Source organism: Aquarana catesbeiana, linkage group LG13 (genome assembly GCF_042186555.1).
Source record: "Aquarana catesbeiana isolate 2022-GZ linkage group LG13, ASM4218655v1, whole genome shotgun sequence".
Lineage (NCBI taxonomy): Eukaryota > Metazoa > Chordata > Amphibia > Anura > Ranidae > Aquarana > Aquarana catesbeiana.
This window is the reverse complement of record NC_133336.1, coordinates 132,727,934-132,745,882: the sequence shown is the minus strand read 5'-3', so window position 1 is coordinate 132,745,882 and position 17,949 is coordinate 132,727,934.

Sequence of the window (17,949 nt, the reverse complement as noted above, 5' to 3'; positions counted from 1 at the left end):
CTAACACTAACTGCCCTACCACTTATAACTGTCACAAAATGACACCAATGCAATAATCAGAAAGAAAAAAAAACTGCTATTGGTGTCACTGTGACAGGGGGGCAGGGGGATGATCGGGGGTGATCGAGGGTGACTGGGGGGTGAAATGTGTGTCTAGAATGTTCTACTGTTAGTGTAGTGTTGGTGCACTTACTTGGATGCCTTCTCTCCTCGGCGCCGGAATGAAAAGACCGACACAAGGAGAGATGACATCACTTCCTCTGCCGCTGTTTACATTACAGAGGCAGAGGAAGATCGTCATTCATTGGGAGCGATCGCGAGGGGGTGGCCACGAATGTGTGGCCTCCCCCTCAGCACGGATCGCTCCCCTAACGATGCCGACCGCCTCGGGCACCGGGGGGCGCGTTGCGCCCCCCGCCCGCGGTAGGCAAATCACGTACCGGGTATGTGATTTTGCCTGCCTGTGCCATTCTGCCGCAGTATATCTGCGCTAGGCGGTCGGCAAGTGGTTAACCACTTCAGCCCAGGAAGGATTTATCCCCTTAATGACCAGGCCATTTTTTGCGATACAGCACTGCGTTACTTTAACTAACAATTGCGCAGTCGTGCGACGTTGTACCCAAACAATATTGACGTCCTTTTTTTCCCCACAAATAAAACTTTCTTTTGGTGGTATTCGATCACCTCTGCATTCTTGTTTTTTTTTGCGCTAAAAACAAAACAAAACCACCAGTTTTGAAAAATAAACAATACTTTTTACTTTCTGCTATAATACACATCCAAAAAATATATACAGTTGTGCTCATAAGTTTACATAACCTGGCAGAATTTATGATTTCCTGGCCATTTTTCAGAGAATATGAATAACACAAAAACTTTTCTTTCACTCATGGTTAGTGGTTGGCTGAAGCCATTATCAATCAACTGTGTTTACTCTTTTTAAATCATAATGACAACAGGAACTACCCAAATGGCCCTGATCAAAAGTTTACATACCCCAGTTCTTAATGCCTTGTATTGCCCCCTTTAACATCAATGACAGCTTGAAGTCTTTTGTGGTATTTGTGGATGAGGCTCTTTATCTTCTCAGATGGTAAAGCTGCCCATTCCTCTTGGCAAAAAGCCTCCAATTCCTGTAAATTCTTGGGCTGTCTTGCATGAACTGCACGTTTGAGATCTCCCCAGAGTGGCTCAATGATATTGAGGTCAGGAGACTGAGATGGCCATTCCAGAACCTTCACTTTATTCTGCTGTAGCCAATGACAGGTCGACTTGGCCTTGTGTTTTGGATCATTGTCATGTTGGAATGTCCAAGTATGTCCCATGCGCAGCTTCCTGGGTGATGAATGCAAATGTTCCTCCAGTATTTTTTGATAACATTATGCATTCATCTTGCCATCAATTTTGACTAAATTTCCTGTGCCTTTGTAGCTCACACATCCCCAAAACATCAGCGACCCACCTCCGTGTTTCATAGTAGGAATGGTGTACCTTTCATCATAGGCCTTGTTGACTCTTCTCCAAATGTAGCGTTTATGGTTGTGGCCAAAAAGCTAAATTTTGATCTTATCACTCCAAATGACTTTATGCCAGAAGTTTTGAGGCTTGTCTTTGTGCTGTTTGGTGCATTGTTATAGCGGGATACTTTGTGGCATTTGCGTAATAATAGCTTTCATCTGGCGATTCGATGCAGACCATCTTTCTTCAAGCGCCTCCTTATTGTGCATCTTGAAACAGCCACACCACATGTTTTCAGAGAGTCCTGTATTTCACCTGAAGTTATTTGTGGGTTTTTCTTTGCATCCCTAGCAATTTAACCTGGCAGTTGTGGCTGACATTTTATTTGGTCTACCTGACCGTGGTTTGGTTTCAACAGAAACAGAAACCTAATTTTCCACTTCTTGATTAGTTTGAACACTGCTGATTGGCATTCTCATTTCCTTGGATATCTTTTTATATCCCTTTCCTGTTTTATACAGTTCAACTACCTTTTCCCGCAGATCCTTTGACAATTCTTTTGCTTTCCCCATGACTCAGAATCCAGAAACATCAGTGCAGCACTGGATGAAAGATGCAAGGGTCTGTCAGGAGTACAGAAACTCATTGACCCTTTATACACACACACTAATTACAAGCAAAGAGATCACAGGTGAGGATGGTTACCTTTAATAGCCATTCAAACCGCTTTGTGTCAATTTGTGTGCATGTTATCAGGCCAAAATCACCAGGGTATGTAAACTTTTGATCAGGGTCATTTGGGTAGTTTCTGTTGTGATTTTGATTTAAAAAGAGTAAACACAGTTGATTGATAATAAATGGATTCAGCCAAACACTAACCATGAGTGAAAGAAATGTTGTTGTGTTATCATTCATATTCTCTGAAAAATGGCCAAGAAATCATAAATTTTGCCAGGGTATGTAAACTTATGAGCACAACTGTATATAAAAAATCAGTTTAGGCCAATATGTATTCTTCTACATATTTTATTAAATATTATATTTTTATTATATTTATTAAAAAAATCCCAATAAGCGTATATTGATTGGTTTGCGCAAAGATTTATGTCATTTTTATTTATTTTTTGCTAGTAATGGCGGCGATCAGTGATTTTTAGCTGGACTGCGACATTGCCAGCGGACAGATCGGACACCTAACTGACATTTTTGACACTTTTTTTTAGGAACCAGTGACATTATTACAGTGATCGGTGCTAAAAATATGCACTGACATTGTGCTAATGACACAGGGAAGGGGTTAACATCAGGGACGATCAAGGGATTAAATGTGTTCCCTGTTTGTGTTTTCTAACTGTATGGGGGACTGTGTGACTGGGGAAACACACAAATCCATCTTAGCAGGAAGACAGTCAGTGCCATCTCCTGACAGAACGGAGATCTGCCTTATTTACTAAGGCAGATCTCCATTCTGTCTCTGTGGGGAACGATCACAGGCAGCCAGTGGACATTGAGTCTGCCAGACCCGCTGATTGGCTCCCCCGCTGGACAAATGCAGTGCACGCCGGCGGCGCACCCACGAAAGCCAGTGCACGATTTGCCGTACCGGTATGGAGATATTTTCGCTTCATTTGAAATTTGTGTTGTGCAGCCATGAGGAGACAGGGAGGACATCTTTGAATATGTTTCATCCCTGCATCGTGAATTGTGTTGTTGGTTTTTAACCACTTCAGCCCCGGAGGATTTGGCAGCTCAATGACCGGAGGACTTTTTACAATTTGGCACTGCTCTGCTTTAACTGGTAATTGTGCGGTCATGCAATGTTGTACCTAAATGAAATTTGCACCCTTTTTTCCCCACAAATAGAGCTATTTGATTACCTCTGCGATTTTTATTTTTTGCGATATAAACGGAAACAGACCGAAAATTTTGAAAAAAAATGATATTTTCTACTTTTTGTTATAAAAAAAAATAATAAACTCAATTTTAGTCATATATTTAGGCCAAAATGTATTCAGCCACATGTCTTTGGTAAAATAAATGTCAATAAGCGTATATTTATTGGTTTGCACAAAAATTATAACGTCTACAAACTAGGGTACATTTTCTGGAATTTACACAGCTTTTAGTTTATGACTACTAGGGATGAGCCGAACGCCCCCCTGTTCGGTTCGCACCAGAACATGTGTACAGGAAAAAAGTTCGCTCGAACACGCGAACACCGTTAAAGTCTATGGGACACGAACATGAATAATCAAAAGTGCTAATTTTAAAGGCTTATATGCAAGTTATTGTCATAAAAAGTGTTTGGGGACCCGGGTCCTGCCCCAGGGGACATGGATCAATGCCCAAAAAAGTTTTAAAAACGGCAGTTTTTTCAGGAGCAGTGATTTTAATAATGCTTAAAGTCAAACAATAAAAGTGTAATATCCCTTTAAATTTCGTACCTGGGGGGTGTCTATAGTATGCCTGTAAAGGGGCGCATGTTTCCCGTGTTTAGAACAGTCTGACAGCAAAACGACATTTCGAAGGAAAAAACCCATTTAAAACTACCCGCGGCTATTGCATTGCCAACAATACACATAGAAGTTCATTGATAAAAATGGCATGGGAATTCCCCACAGGGAAACCCTGAACCAAAATTTTTAAAAAAAAATGGCGTGGGAGTCCCCCTAAATTCCATACCAGGCCCTTCAGGTCTGGTATGGATATTAAGGGGAACCCCGGCCAAAATAAAAAAAAAAAAAATGACGTGGGGTTCCCCCTAAATTCCATACCAGACCCTTCAGGTCTGGTATGGATTTTAAGGGGAACCCCGTGCTAAAAAAAAAAACGGCGTGGGGTCCCCCCAAAAATCCATACCAGACCCTTATCCGAGCACGCAACCTGGCAGGCCGCAGGAAAAGAGGGGGGGACGAGAGTGCACCCCCCCTCCTGAACCGTACCAGGCCACATGCCCTCAACATTGGGAGGGTGCTTTGGGGTAGCCCCCCAAAACACCTTGTCCCCATGTTGATGAGGACAAGGGCCTCATCCCCACAACCCTGGCCGGTGGTTGTGGGGGTCTACGGGTGGGGGGCTTATCTGAATCTGGAAGCCCCCTTTAACAAGGGGTCCCCCAGATCCCGCCCCCCCCCTGTGTGAAATGGTAAGGGGGTACTTACCCCTACCATTTCACTAAAAAACTGTCAAAAATGTTAAAAATGACAAGAGACAGTTTTTGACAATTCCTTTATTTAAATGCTTCTTCTTTCTTCTATCTTCCTTCATCTTCTTCTGGTTCTTCTGGCTCTTCTGGTTCTTCCTCCAGCGTTCTCGTCCAGCATCTCCTCCGCGGCGTCTGCTATCTTCTTCTCCTCGGGCCGCTCCGCACCCATGGCATGGGGGGAGGCTCCCGCTCTTCTCTTCATCTTCTTCTTCATCCTCTTCTCTTCTTCCTTCTTCTCTTCTTCTCTTCTTCATTTTCTTCTCCGGGCCGCTCCGCACCCATGCTGGCATGGAGGGAGGCTCCCGCTGTGTGACGGCGTCTCCTCGTCTGACGGTTCTTAAATAAGGGGGGGGTCACCCAGTGACCCCGCCCCCCTCTGACACACGGTGACTTGACGGGACTTCCCTGTGACATCACGGGGAATGCCACAGGGAAGTCCCGTCATGTCCCGTGCGTCAGAGGGGGCGGGGTCACCGGGTGGCCCCGCCCCCCGTTATTTAAGAACCGTCAGACGAGGAGACGCCATCACACAGCGGGAGCCTCCCTCCATGCAAGCATGGATGCGGAGCGGCCCGGAGAAGAAAATGAAGAAGAGAAGAAGAGAAGAAGGAAGAAAAGCGGGAGCCTCCCCCCATGCCATGGGTGCGGAGCGGCCCAAGGAAAAGAAGATAGAAGACGCCGCGGAGGAGATGCTGGACGAGAACGCCGGAGGAAGAACCAGAAGAGCCAGAAGAACCAGAAGAAGAAGAAGATGAAGGAAGATAGAAGAAAGAAGAAGCATTTAAATAAAGGAATTGTCAAAAACTGTCTCTTGTCATTCTTAACATTTTTGACAGTTTTTTAGTGAAATGGTAGGGGTAAGTACCCCCTTACCATTTCACACGGGGGGGGCCGGGATCTGGGGGTCCCCTTGTTAAAGGGGGCTTCCAGATTCCGATAAGCCCCCCGCCCGCAGACCCCCACAACCACCGGCCAGGGTTGTGGGGATGAGGCCCTTGTCCTCATCAACATGGGGACAAGGTGTTTTGGGGGGCTACCCCAAAGCACCCTCCCAATGTTGAGGGCATGTGGCCTGGTACGGTTCAGGAGGGGTGGGGCTGCACTCTCGTCCGCCCCTCTTTTCCTGCGGCCTGCCAGGTTGCGTGCTCGGATAAGGGTCTGGTATGGATTTTTGGGGGGACCCCATGCCGTTTTTTTTTTGGCGCGGGGTTCCCCTTAAAATCCATACCAGACCTGAAGGGTCTGTTATGGAATTTAGGGGGAACCCCACGTCATTTTTTTTTTACATTTTGGCCGGGGTTCCCCTTAATATCCATACCAGGCCTGAAGGGCCTGGTATGGAATTTAGGGGGACTCCCACGTCATTTTTTTTTAAATTTTGGTTCGGGGTTTCCCTATGGGGAATTCCCATGCCGTTTTTATCAATGAACTTCTATGTGTATTGTCAGCAATGCAATAGCCGCGGGTAGTTTTAAATGGGTTTTTATTCCTTCGAAATGTCATTTTGCTGTCAGACTGTTCTAAGCACGGGAAACATGCGCCCCTTTACAGGCATACTATAGACACCCCCCAGGTATGAAATTTAAAGGGATATTACACTTTTATTGTTTGACTTTAAGCATTATTAAAATCACTGCTCCTGAAAAAACGGCCGTTTTTAAAACTTTTTTTTGCATTGATCCATGTCCCCTGGGGCAGGACCCGGGTCCCCAAACACTTTTTATGACAATAACTTGCATATAAGCCTTTAAAATTAGCACTTTTGATTATTCATGTTCGTGTCCCATAGACTTTAACGGTGTTCGCGTGTTCGAGCGAACTTTTTTCCTGTTCGCATGTTCTGGTGCGAACCGAACAGGGGGGTGTTCGGCTCATCCCTAGTCACAAGTGATTGAATAATGAGAAAAAAAAAATTACACAAAGCTGTCACATGCCATGGTTATATGTGGAATTACACCCCAAAATTCTGCTGCTTCTCCTGAGTATGGGGATACCACATGTACGAGACTTTTTTGGAACCTAGCCGTGTACAGGACCCCAAAAACTAAGCACCGCCTTCAGGCTTTCTAATGCCCTGTACACACGACTGGTTTTGCCGTCGGAATAAACTCTGAAGGTTTTTACGACGGAGTTCCGACGGAATTCCGCTCAAGCTGTCTTGCACACACACGGTCACACCAAATTCCGACCGTCCAGAACGTGGTGATGTACAACACGTACGACGGGACTAGAAAATGGAAGTTCAATAGCCAGTAGCCAATAGCTTGCTTCAGAGCACGCATTGTTTTTGGTGCGTCGGAACAGCATACAGACGAGCGGTTTTCCCGATAGTAATTTGATCCGTGGGAAAAATATAGAACATGTTCTCTATCTAAGTCCGTCTGAATTTTCGACAGAAAGAGTCCAATGGGGCATACACACGGTCGGAATATACGATGAAAAGCTCCCATCAGACTCTTTCTGTCGGAAATTTCTCTCGTGTGTACGCAGCATTTGGGCGAAATTTTGTTTTATTTCACTCCTCACTACCTATCACAGTTTTGAAGGCCATAAAATGCCAAGATAGCACAACCCCCCCCCCCTCCCAAATGACCCCATTTTGGAAAGTAGACACCCCAAGCTATTTGCTGATAGGCATGTTGAGTCCATGGAATATTTTATATTTTGCCACAAGTTGCGGGAAAATAACATTTTATTTTTTTTACACAACATTGTCACTAAATGATATATTGTTCAAACATGGCATGGTTATATGTGGAATTACACCCAAAAATACATTCTGCTGCTTCTCCTGAGTATGGGGATACCACATGTGTGGAACTTTTTGGCAGTCTAACCGCGTACAGGACCCCGAAAACCAATCACCGCCTTCAGGCTTTCTTAGGGCGTACATTTTTGATTTCACTCCTCACTGCCTATCACAGTTTCAGAGGCCACTAAATGCCCAGATAGCATACTCCCCCCCCCCAAATGACCCCATTTTGGAAAGTAGACACCCCAAGCTATCTACTGAGAGGCATGTTGAGTATTTTGCAGATCTCGCTTTTTGTCACAAAGTTTTGAAAATTGAAAAAAGAAAAAAAAAATACATTTTTCTTTTCTTTCATCATTTTCAAAAATAATTGAGATCTGTAAAATACTCATCATTCCTCTTAGCAAATACCATGTCTACTTTCCAAAATGGGGTAATTTGGGGGGGTTTTATGATATCTGGACATTTCAGGGCCTCCGTAACTGTGAAAGGTAGTGAGGAGTAAAATTACAATTTTACGCCTTTAGAAATCCTGAAGGAGGTGATTGAATTTTGAGGTCCTGTACGCGGCTAGGCTCCAAAAAAGTCCCAAACATGTGGTATCCCCATACACAGGAGAAGCAGCAGAATGTATTTTGGGGTGTAATTCCACATAAACTCATGCCATGTTTGAACAAAATATCATTTAGTGACAACTTTGTGTAAAAAAAAGTGTAATTTTCCTGAAACTTGTGACAAAATATTAAATATTCCATGGACTCAACATGCCTATCAGCAAATAGCTTGGGGTGTCTACTTTCCAAAAAGGGGTCATTTGGGGGGGAGGGGGGTTAATCTGTCCTGGCATTGTATGCACAACATTTAGAAGCATTTAGAAGTCACACATCACCCACTCTTCTAACCACTTGAAGACAAAGCCCTTTCTGACACTTTTTGTTCACATGAACATATATATTTTTTTTGCAACAAAATTAACCCCCAAACATTATATTTTTTTTAAAGCAAAGGCCCTACAGATTAAAATGGTGAGTGTTGCAATTTTTTTTTCACACAGTATTTGCGCAGCGATTTTTCAAACGCAATTTTTTTGGAAAAAACACACTTTTTTTAATTTTAAGGCACTAAAACACACTATATTGCCCAAATGTTTGATGATATAAAAAAGTACATGGATACCAAACACAACATGCTTTAAAATTGCGCACAAACGTGCAGCGGCGACAAACTACATACATTTTTAAAAGCCTTTAAAAGCCTTTACTGGTTACCATTTTAGATTTACAGAGGAGGTCTACTGCTAAAATTACTGCCCTCGATCTGACCTTTGCGGTGATACCTCGCATGCATTGTGCAATTGCTGTTTACATATAACACCAGGCCGACGATTGCGTTCGCCTTTGCGCATGAGCACAGGGGGACAGGGGTGCTTTTTTTTTTAATTAATTATTTTGCTTCTTTATTATATTTTTAAACTGTTCCTTTCATTTTTTTTAATCATTTTTATTGTTATCTCAGGGAATGTAAATATCCCCTATGATAGCAATAGGTAGTGACAGTTACTCTTTTTTGAAAAAACTGGGGTCTATTAGACCCTAGATCTCTCCTCTGCCCTCAAAGTATCTAACCACACCAAGATCGGTGTGATAAAATGCTTTGCCAATTTCCCAATGGCGCTGTTTATATATGGCGAAACCAAGGTCACAAAATGCTCGTAGCTTCCGGTTTCTTAGACCATAGAGATGATTGGAGCTGTTCTGGTCTCTGATCAGCTCTATGGTCAGCTGGCGGAACCACTGGCTGCATTCTCGGGTTCCCTGTTGGGACAGGAGAGCCCGAGAAAACCATGGAAGACGGAGGGAGGGGGGGTACGCTCCTTCCCACTGCTTATAAAAGAAGTCTAGAGGCTAATTAGCTGCTAGGATTGCTTTTACATGAAAGCCGACCGCTGGCTGAAAAGAATGATACCAAGATGATACCTAAACCTGCAGGCATCATTCTGGTATAACCACTCAAAGTCCAGCAACATACCAGTACGTTGCTGGTCCTTGTTGGACATATATTGTAATGTTTTTTTTTTACATGCAACCTGTGGGCTGAACAAAAAAAAGAGACTGATCGGTGGGTATACCCACCAATAGAATACCGCCCTTCATCCACCCACTTCTAATGATGGGCATACATGCACCATTTTCTGAAATCACCTCCTACAGCGCTGGAGACGCTGATTTACGTATCGTGGGAGAAAACGCTGTTGCTGTCAAGATAGGTAAATCAGTGCTGCAGCTGAATGGCGTACCTGCTAAGCAAATGATGGTTAACAATAAAACAAAGTAACATTACAGTATAACAGTAAGACCCCTTTCACACTGGGGCGGTTTGCAGGCGGTATTGCGCTAAAAATACTGCCTGCAAACCGCCCCTAAACAGCCTCCGCTGTTTGTTCAGTGTGAAAGCCCGAGGGCTTTCACACTGAAGCGGTGCGCAGGCAGGGCGGTGAAAAAAGTCCTGCAAACCACTTTTTTGGAGCGGTGTATTCACCGCTCCTAAACCGCTCCTGCCCATTGATATCAATGGGACAGCGCGGCTATACCGCGGCAATACCGCGGCTATAGCCGCGCTGTATGAGAGATTTTAACCCTTTTTCGGCCGCCAGCGGTGGTTAAAACCGCACCGCTAGCGGCCGAATACAGCTACAAGAACGACGGTACAGCAGCGCTAAAAATAGTGCTGTTGTACCGCCGACGCCCCCACCGCCCCAGTGTGAAAGGGGCCTAAGACTTACCATACCTGCAAAGCAAATACAATAAAACATAGTAAAAATAAAACATTTTTAACTCAATCTGTACCTAAAAAATATATGCCAGAGCATGGGGGCATCCCCCACTAATGTTAGGAGCAAATCGCTCCTCCACCCCTGCCCCCATGCTTCGGCATAGGGGGGCATCCCCCACTAATGTTAGGAGCCAATCGCTCCTCCACCCCTGCCCCCATGCTTCGGCATATATGCTCTTTTTTTTAACTGTGGTGGTGAAATCACCTCCAACAGCGCTGGAGTCACGGCGGGGAGAACAAGTATTTTATACACTGCCGATTTTGCAGATTTTCCTAGTTACAAAGCATGTAGAGGTCTGTAATTTTTATCATAGGTACTCTTCAACTGTGAGAGACGGAATCTAAAACAAAAATCCAGAAAATCACATTGTATGATTTTTAAATAATTAATTTGCATTTTATTGCATGACTTAAGTATTTGATCACCTACCAACCAGTAAGAATTCCAGCTCTCACAGACCTGTTATTTTTTCTTTAAGAAGCCCTCCTGTTCTCCACTCATTACCTGTATTAACTGCACCTGTTTGAACTCGTTACCTGTACTTGACACCTGTCCACATACTCAATCAGACTCCAACCTCTCCACAATGGCCAAGACCAGAGAGTCGTGTAAGGATATCAAGGATAAAATTGTAGACCTGCACAAGGCTGGGATGGGCTACAGGACAATAGGCAAGCAGCTTAGTGAGAAGGCAACAACTGTTGGCGCAATAATTAGAAAATAGAAGAAGTTCAAGATGACGGTTAATCTCCCTCGGTCTGGGGCTCCATGCAAGATCTCACCTCGTGGGGCATCAATGATCATGAGGAAGGTAAGGCATCAGCCCAAAAATACACAGCAGGACCTGGTCAATAACCTAAAGAGAGCTGGGACCACAGTCTCAAAGAAAACTATTAGTAACACACTACGCCGTCATGGATTAAAATCCTGCAGCACACGCAAGGTCCCCCTGCTCAAGCCAGTGCATGCCCAGGCCCCTCTGAAGTTTGCCAATGACCATCTGGATGACCCAGAGGAGGAATGGGAGAAGGTCAAGTGGTCTGATGAAACAAAAATAAAGCTTTTTGGTCTAAACTCCACTCCCCGTGTTTGGAGGAAGAAGAAGGATGAGTACAACCCCAAGAACACCATCCCAACCGTGAAGCATGGAGGTGGAAACATCATTCTTTGGGGCTGCTTTTCCGCAAAGGGGACAGGACGATTGCACCGTATTGAGGGGAGGATGGATGGGGCCATGTATCGCGAGATCTTGGCCAACCTCCTTCCCTCAGTAGGAGCATTAAAGATGGGTCGTGCCTGGCTCTTCCAGCAAGATAACGACCCGAAAAACACACAGCCAGGGCAACTAAGGAGTGGCTCCGTAAGAAGAATCAAAAGGTCCTGGAGTGGCCTAGCCAGTCTCCAGACCTGAACCCAATAGAAAATCTTTGGAGGGAGCTTAAAGTCCGTATTGCCCAGCAACAGCCCCGAAACCTGAAGGATCTGGAGAAGGTCTGTATGGAGGAGTGAGCCAAAATCCCTGCTGCAGTGTGTGCAAACCTGGTCAAGAACTACAGGAAACGTATGATCTCTGTAATTGCAAACAAAGGTTTCTGTACCAAATATTAAGTTCTACTTTTCTGATGCATCAAATACTTATGTCATGCAATAAAATGCTAATTAATTATTTAAAAATCAGACAATGTGATTTTCAGGATTTTTGTTTTAGATTCCGTCTCTCACGGTTGAAGAGTACCTATGATACAAATTACAGACCTCTACATGCTTTGTAAATAGGAAAACCCGCAAAATTGGCAGTGTATCAAATACTTGTTCTCCCCACTGTATGTATCGTGGGAGCAAACGCAGGATAAATAAACCCGTGCTGCAGTTGAATGGCGTACCTGCTAAGCAAATGATGGTTAACAATAAAACAAACATTACAATGTAACATACTATACCTGCAACACAAATACAATAAAACATAGTAAAAATAAAACAGAGAGAGAACGATAGATATAGAACAATAGTGAGCGAACAGTAGAGCAGACAGTAGAGAGCAAACATAAGAGAGAGAACAATAGAGAGAGAGAGAAGAAAAATACAACCACAACTATTTTTGGCTTTTTTATTTTTTGTGTGTGTGTTTTTTTTTTCCACTTTTAGGCTGGGTTCACACTGCTGCGGTGGCAGACATCGCATGTGATTCGCAGCGCACTGCTGTTCACATCACATGATACAGATAGTATGGCTGATATCGCACCGCATTCGGTCCAAACTCGCACAGGACCCTTTTTTTTGTTCGGACCAAAATCGGATCGCATGGGTGTTCACACCTATGCGATCCGAAAATGTCCGAATTGTCAGTTCGCATTGCGATATGCGGGCTGAACTGGGGGTGTCATTAACATTGTATGACACTCCCCAGCAGTTCGCATATGGCAGTGTGAACTGCCGTGCGAGTTGGTGCGATGCGGGAACCTGCAGTAAATTCGCTGCGTTCCCGCACCGCAGCAGTGTGAACCCAGCCTTATAACTGTAAAAAAACTATAAACTGAATGTTGCAGATTAGGGTCTCTCAAAATGTGATGGCCATCACATCTTTTGAGACCCTGTGTACGTGTGCCTATGACTGTGTGGTGCTGTGCCCTACGCTAATACTCAACTAGTGTGTGTTAGCGTTCGAAACAGTCACCAATGCAAAGACCAGGTTGGTCAGGACAGGAGGGACAATAAAAGCGGGTGTCACACCTAAATCCGTGCTTTCTACAGACACAACATCTTCTTTGGGGATGTCTTTTGGGTAGGGGTACCAGAGAGGACATGCGGAAAATGCCTCTCATGCAGCCGGCTTACTGCATTTGGATTGGGAAGTTGGGCCAAAGCACCGTCTGGAAACAGAAGGGCTCTGATTACTTCCTGGAATTTAAGGAAGCATCCAGTTCGTCCTGAAGCTTTGTATAGCACAAAAGCATTCAGCAAAGCCAAATGAAATAAACAGACACTTTTTTGTACCAGCGTCTGGCCTTATGGGCAATTAGGTACGGCGCCAACAACTGGTCGTTGAGGTCCACCCCTCCCATATTAAGGTTATATTCGTGGACACAGAGGGGTTTCTCCACAAAACCAGTCGCCGTAGGAATTTGGACTGTCATGTCTGCGTGAAGGGAGGACAGAATGAAAACATTTGTCAGGAAAGGTTCCACCCGCTGATGATACTGTCTGACATTTGGTGTGCAGTACTGTGGTCCACCAGCAGGTGTCCCTTGGCAGTCTGGAACTGCCTGGGGAGCCTTCCCCTGTTGGTGGTATTATGTGATCCTTGGGCCGCAGTACTGGCGTCCACCAGCGGGTGGTTCCTGGCAGTGTGGGACCGTCATCATCTCCTGCAATTAGGCTTCACCTGAGTGATTGCAGAAGGTGTGTATAAGTACCCGGCAGACACACTGATGCCTTGCCTTGGTATCTTTCCTTGCACCCTGATCCTGAACCTGTGAAGCTCTGTATCTGTATCTGTACCTGTACCCGTACCTGATCCTGTTCCTGTCTGTTAATGAACCCTGTACTCTGAGCCTTGTACCTGACCCGTCCCTCCTGTGATCCATCCATCCTCTCCCTGTGCTGTTTTCCCCAGCTGCTGACCTCCCGTTGACGACCCTGGCCTGGCCCTGTTTATGATTCTGGTATTCTCCTTTACTTGTACAGTGGGGATGGAAAGTATTCAGACCCCTTACATTTTTCACTCTTTGTTATATTGCAGCCATTTGCTAAAATCATTTAAGTTCATTTTTTTCCTCATTAATGTACACACAGCACCCCATATTGACAGAAAAACACAGAATTGTTGACATTTTTGCAGATTTATTAAAAAAGAAAAACTGAAATATCACATGGTCCTAAGTATTCAGACCCTTTGCTGTGACACTCATATATTTAACTCAGGTGTTGTCCATTTCTTCTGATCATCCTTGAGATGGTTGTACACCTTTGAGTCCAGCTGTGTTTGATTATACTGATTGGAAAGCCACACACCTGTCTATATAAGACCTTACAGCTCACGGTGCATGTCAGAGCAAATGAGAATCGTGAGGTCAAAGGAACTGCCTGAAGAGTTCAGAAACAGAATTGTGGCAAGGCACAGATCTGGCCAAGGTTACAAAAAAATGTATGCTGCACCTAAGGTTCCTAAGAGCACAGTGACCTCCATAATCCTTAAATGGAAGACGTTTGGGATGACCAGAACCCCTCCTAGAGCTCACCGTCTGGCCAAACTGAGCTATCGGGGGAGAAAAGCCTTGGTGAAAGAGGTAAAGAAGAACCGAAAGATCGCTGTAGCTGAGCTCCAGAGACGCAGTCGGGAGATGGGAGAAAAGTGTAGAAAATCAACCATCACTGCAGCCCTCCACCAGTCGGGGCTTTATGGCAGAGTGGCCCAACGGAAGCCTCTCCTCAGTGCAAGACACATGAAAGCAGTCCACATGGAGTTTGCTAAAAAACACCTGAAGGACACCAAGATGGTGAGAAATAAGATTCTCTGGTCTGATGAGACCAAGATAGAACTTTTTGGCCTTAATTTTAAGCGGTATGTGTGGAGAAAACCAGGCACTGCTCATCACCTGTCCAATACAGTCCCAACAGTGAAGCATGGTGGTGGCAGCATCATGCTGTGGGGGTGTTTTTCAGCTGCAGGGACAGGACGACTGGTTCCAATTGAGGGAAAGATGAATGCGGTCAAGTACAGGGATATCCTGGACGAAAACCTTCTCCAGAGTGCTCAGGACCTCAGACTGGGCCGAAGGTTTACCTTCCCAACAAGACAATGACCCTAAGCACAGAGCTAAAATAACGAAGGAGTGGCTTCACAACAACTCCATGACTGTTCTTGAATGGCCCAGCCAGAGCCCTGACTTAAACCCAATTGAGCATCTCTGGAGAAACCTAAAAATGGCTGTCCACCAACGTTTACCATCCAACCTGACAGAACTGGAGAGGATCTGCAAGGAGGAATGGCAGATGATCCCCAAATCCAGGTGTTAAAAACTTGTTGCATCTTTCCCAAAAAGACTCATGGCTGTATTAGATCAAAAGGGTGCTTCTACTAAATACTGAGCACATGGTCTGAATACTTAGGACCATGTGATATTTCAGTTTTTCTTTTTTAGCAAATGGCTGCAATATAACAAAGAGTGAAAAATTTAAGGGGGTCTGAATACTTTCCATTTCCACTGTATATATTTGTCTGTTACTATTTGTGGGTTTCTATTGGTGGTTGGTTGGTTGCACATTGTAGTATATTGGAGGTGGTTGTATTTATTAGGTGGTTGTATTTATTCACTTACCTTAAATAAATCATATATTTTCACCTTACCTGCGTTTGTTCCTCTGTTGCCGTCCACACGGCTCTGGTCACACTTGATACTTGACGGTATACCAAGGCCATTCCTGACCAGAAGTGGCTGCACAGAGGAACCATCTCGGTTCTGTTTACTTCAGGTGAAATGAATTTAGATGTTATTAGTTACTACGCTCTGCTGGTGTCTGAGAGTGGTGAATATCTCCGCAACACACTTAAGGAGTGGACAAGTGAACAGTTGTTTGAAATCATGCGTTTAGTTCACTCTCTGGTGGATCACGGTTGTTTGCTGTTTGGGGATGTGCAGCCTTTTATTCACATATGTACAGAGCTGTCCCTGCCCAGTATTCCCAAAGGCCATGATTACTTTTCTCCACCTTTTAATGTTAATCAAGTTGTATCCCTGGTATGGCTTTTGGAGGATGATCCCACATACTTTTGTGAACACCATTCAGCCTGCTCACAACAAATGATAACAGAGTGCGTTGAGTCTGTTCAGTCCCTGGTCAGACAAGCAGAATGTAAACTACAGTTTGTGCAACCAATACTCTAAGCATGGTCTGATATGCTGCAGTCAGCCCCAGCCAACCCCCAACTAACAACCTCTGCCATCAGACACCTGCCAGGCCAAATGTCTTTTTCCCCTTCACCCATGGCAACCTCAGTCGCAGCTCAGTACACCCTGCTTCCCACCAAATATCAATACCCAGTTTCTACTCCCTGCACCTATCCTGCCTTTAACCCACCTGCCTCTTCTCGGCTGCCTGCAATCCCTCAAGAACTTCCCCCAGCTACTGTTACCTCTTCCCCGCCTTATTCCAACCCTTCTCTCCAGTCTGCTTCATTCCCTACCTACAGTCCTGCAGTTACCTATAGGACTCCAGTAGCTAAACCTAAAAAGAGACAGAAGTTCTTTCCTACCCATTTGATCCTGCCAGTAACCCAACCTGCCTCAGCACCAGCTAATCCACTCCAGCCTGACGTCCCAGTGCCTGCTACCCAGTCTGACGTCCCAGTGCCTGCTACCCAGTCTGACGCCCCAGTACCTACTACCCAATCTGATGTTTCAGTACCCGCTGACCGGTCTGATGACCTTGTGTCCATATTCCAGCCTGAAGTTGTGCTGCCAGTTTTCCAGTCTGATGTGCCTGCCTTCCAGTCTGATATGCCTGCCTTCCAGTCTGATATGCCTGCTTTCCAGTCTGATATGCCTGCTTTCCAGTCTGATGTGCCTGCCTACCAGTCTGATGTCCCCGATTCCCAGTCTGATGTGCCGATGTCCCTACTTCCCAGTCTGATGTGCCTGCCTTCCAGTCTGATGTGCCTGCCTTCCAGTCTGATGTGCCTGCCTTCCAGTCCGATGTGCCCGCTTTCCAATCCGATGCGCCTGCTTTCCAGTCCGATGTGCCTGCTTTCCAGTTTGATGTGCCCGCTTTCCAGCCTGTCTCGATGCCTGCCTTCCAGCCTGATGTCTCGGTGCTTACCTTTCAGCCTGATGTCTCGGTGCCTGCCTTCCAGTCTGATGTGCCCGCTTTCCAGTCTGATGTGCCCGCTTCCCAGTCTGATGTGACTGCTTTCCAGTCTAATGTCTCGGTGCCTGCCTTCCAGTCTGATGTCTCGGTGTCTACCTTCCAGCCTGATGTCTCGGTGCCTGCCTTCCAGTCTGATGTCTCGGTGCCTGCCTTGCAGCCTGATGTCTCATTGTCTGCTGCCCAGCCTTATGAGCCTCTGTCTGCTGCCCAGCCTGATGTGCCTCTGTCTGCTGCCCAGCCTGACGAGCCTTTGTCTGCTGCCCAGCCTGATGTGTTCCGCCTGCTGCCCAGCCTGATGTGTTCCTATCCGCTGCCCAGCCTGATGTGCCTCTGTCTGCTGCCCAGCCTGCTGTGTTCCTGTCCGCTGCCCAGCCTGATGTGTTCCTGTCTGCTGCCCAGCCTGATAAGCCTCTGTCTGTTGCCCAGCCTGATAAGTTCCTGTCTGCTGCCCAGTCTGATGAGCCTCTGTCTGCTGCCCAGCCTGATGTGTTCCTGTCCGCTGCCCAGCCTAATGAGCCTCTGTCTGCTGCCCAGCCTGATGTGCCACTGTTTGCTGCCCAGCCTGAAGTGCCACTGCCGCTCCTTTGAGGGGGGGTACTGTCAGGAAAGGTTCCACCCACTGATTATACTGTCTGACAGTTGGCGTGCAGTACTGTGGTCCACCAGCAGGTGTCCCCTGGCAGTCTGGAACTGCCTGGGGAGCCTTCCCCTGTTGGTGGTATTATGTGATCCTTGAGCCGCAGTACTAGTATCCACCAGCAGGTGGTTCCTGGCAGTGTGGGACCGACATCATCTCCTGCAATTAGGCGTCACCTTAGTGATTGCAAAAGGCGTGTA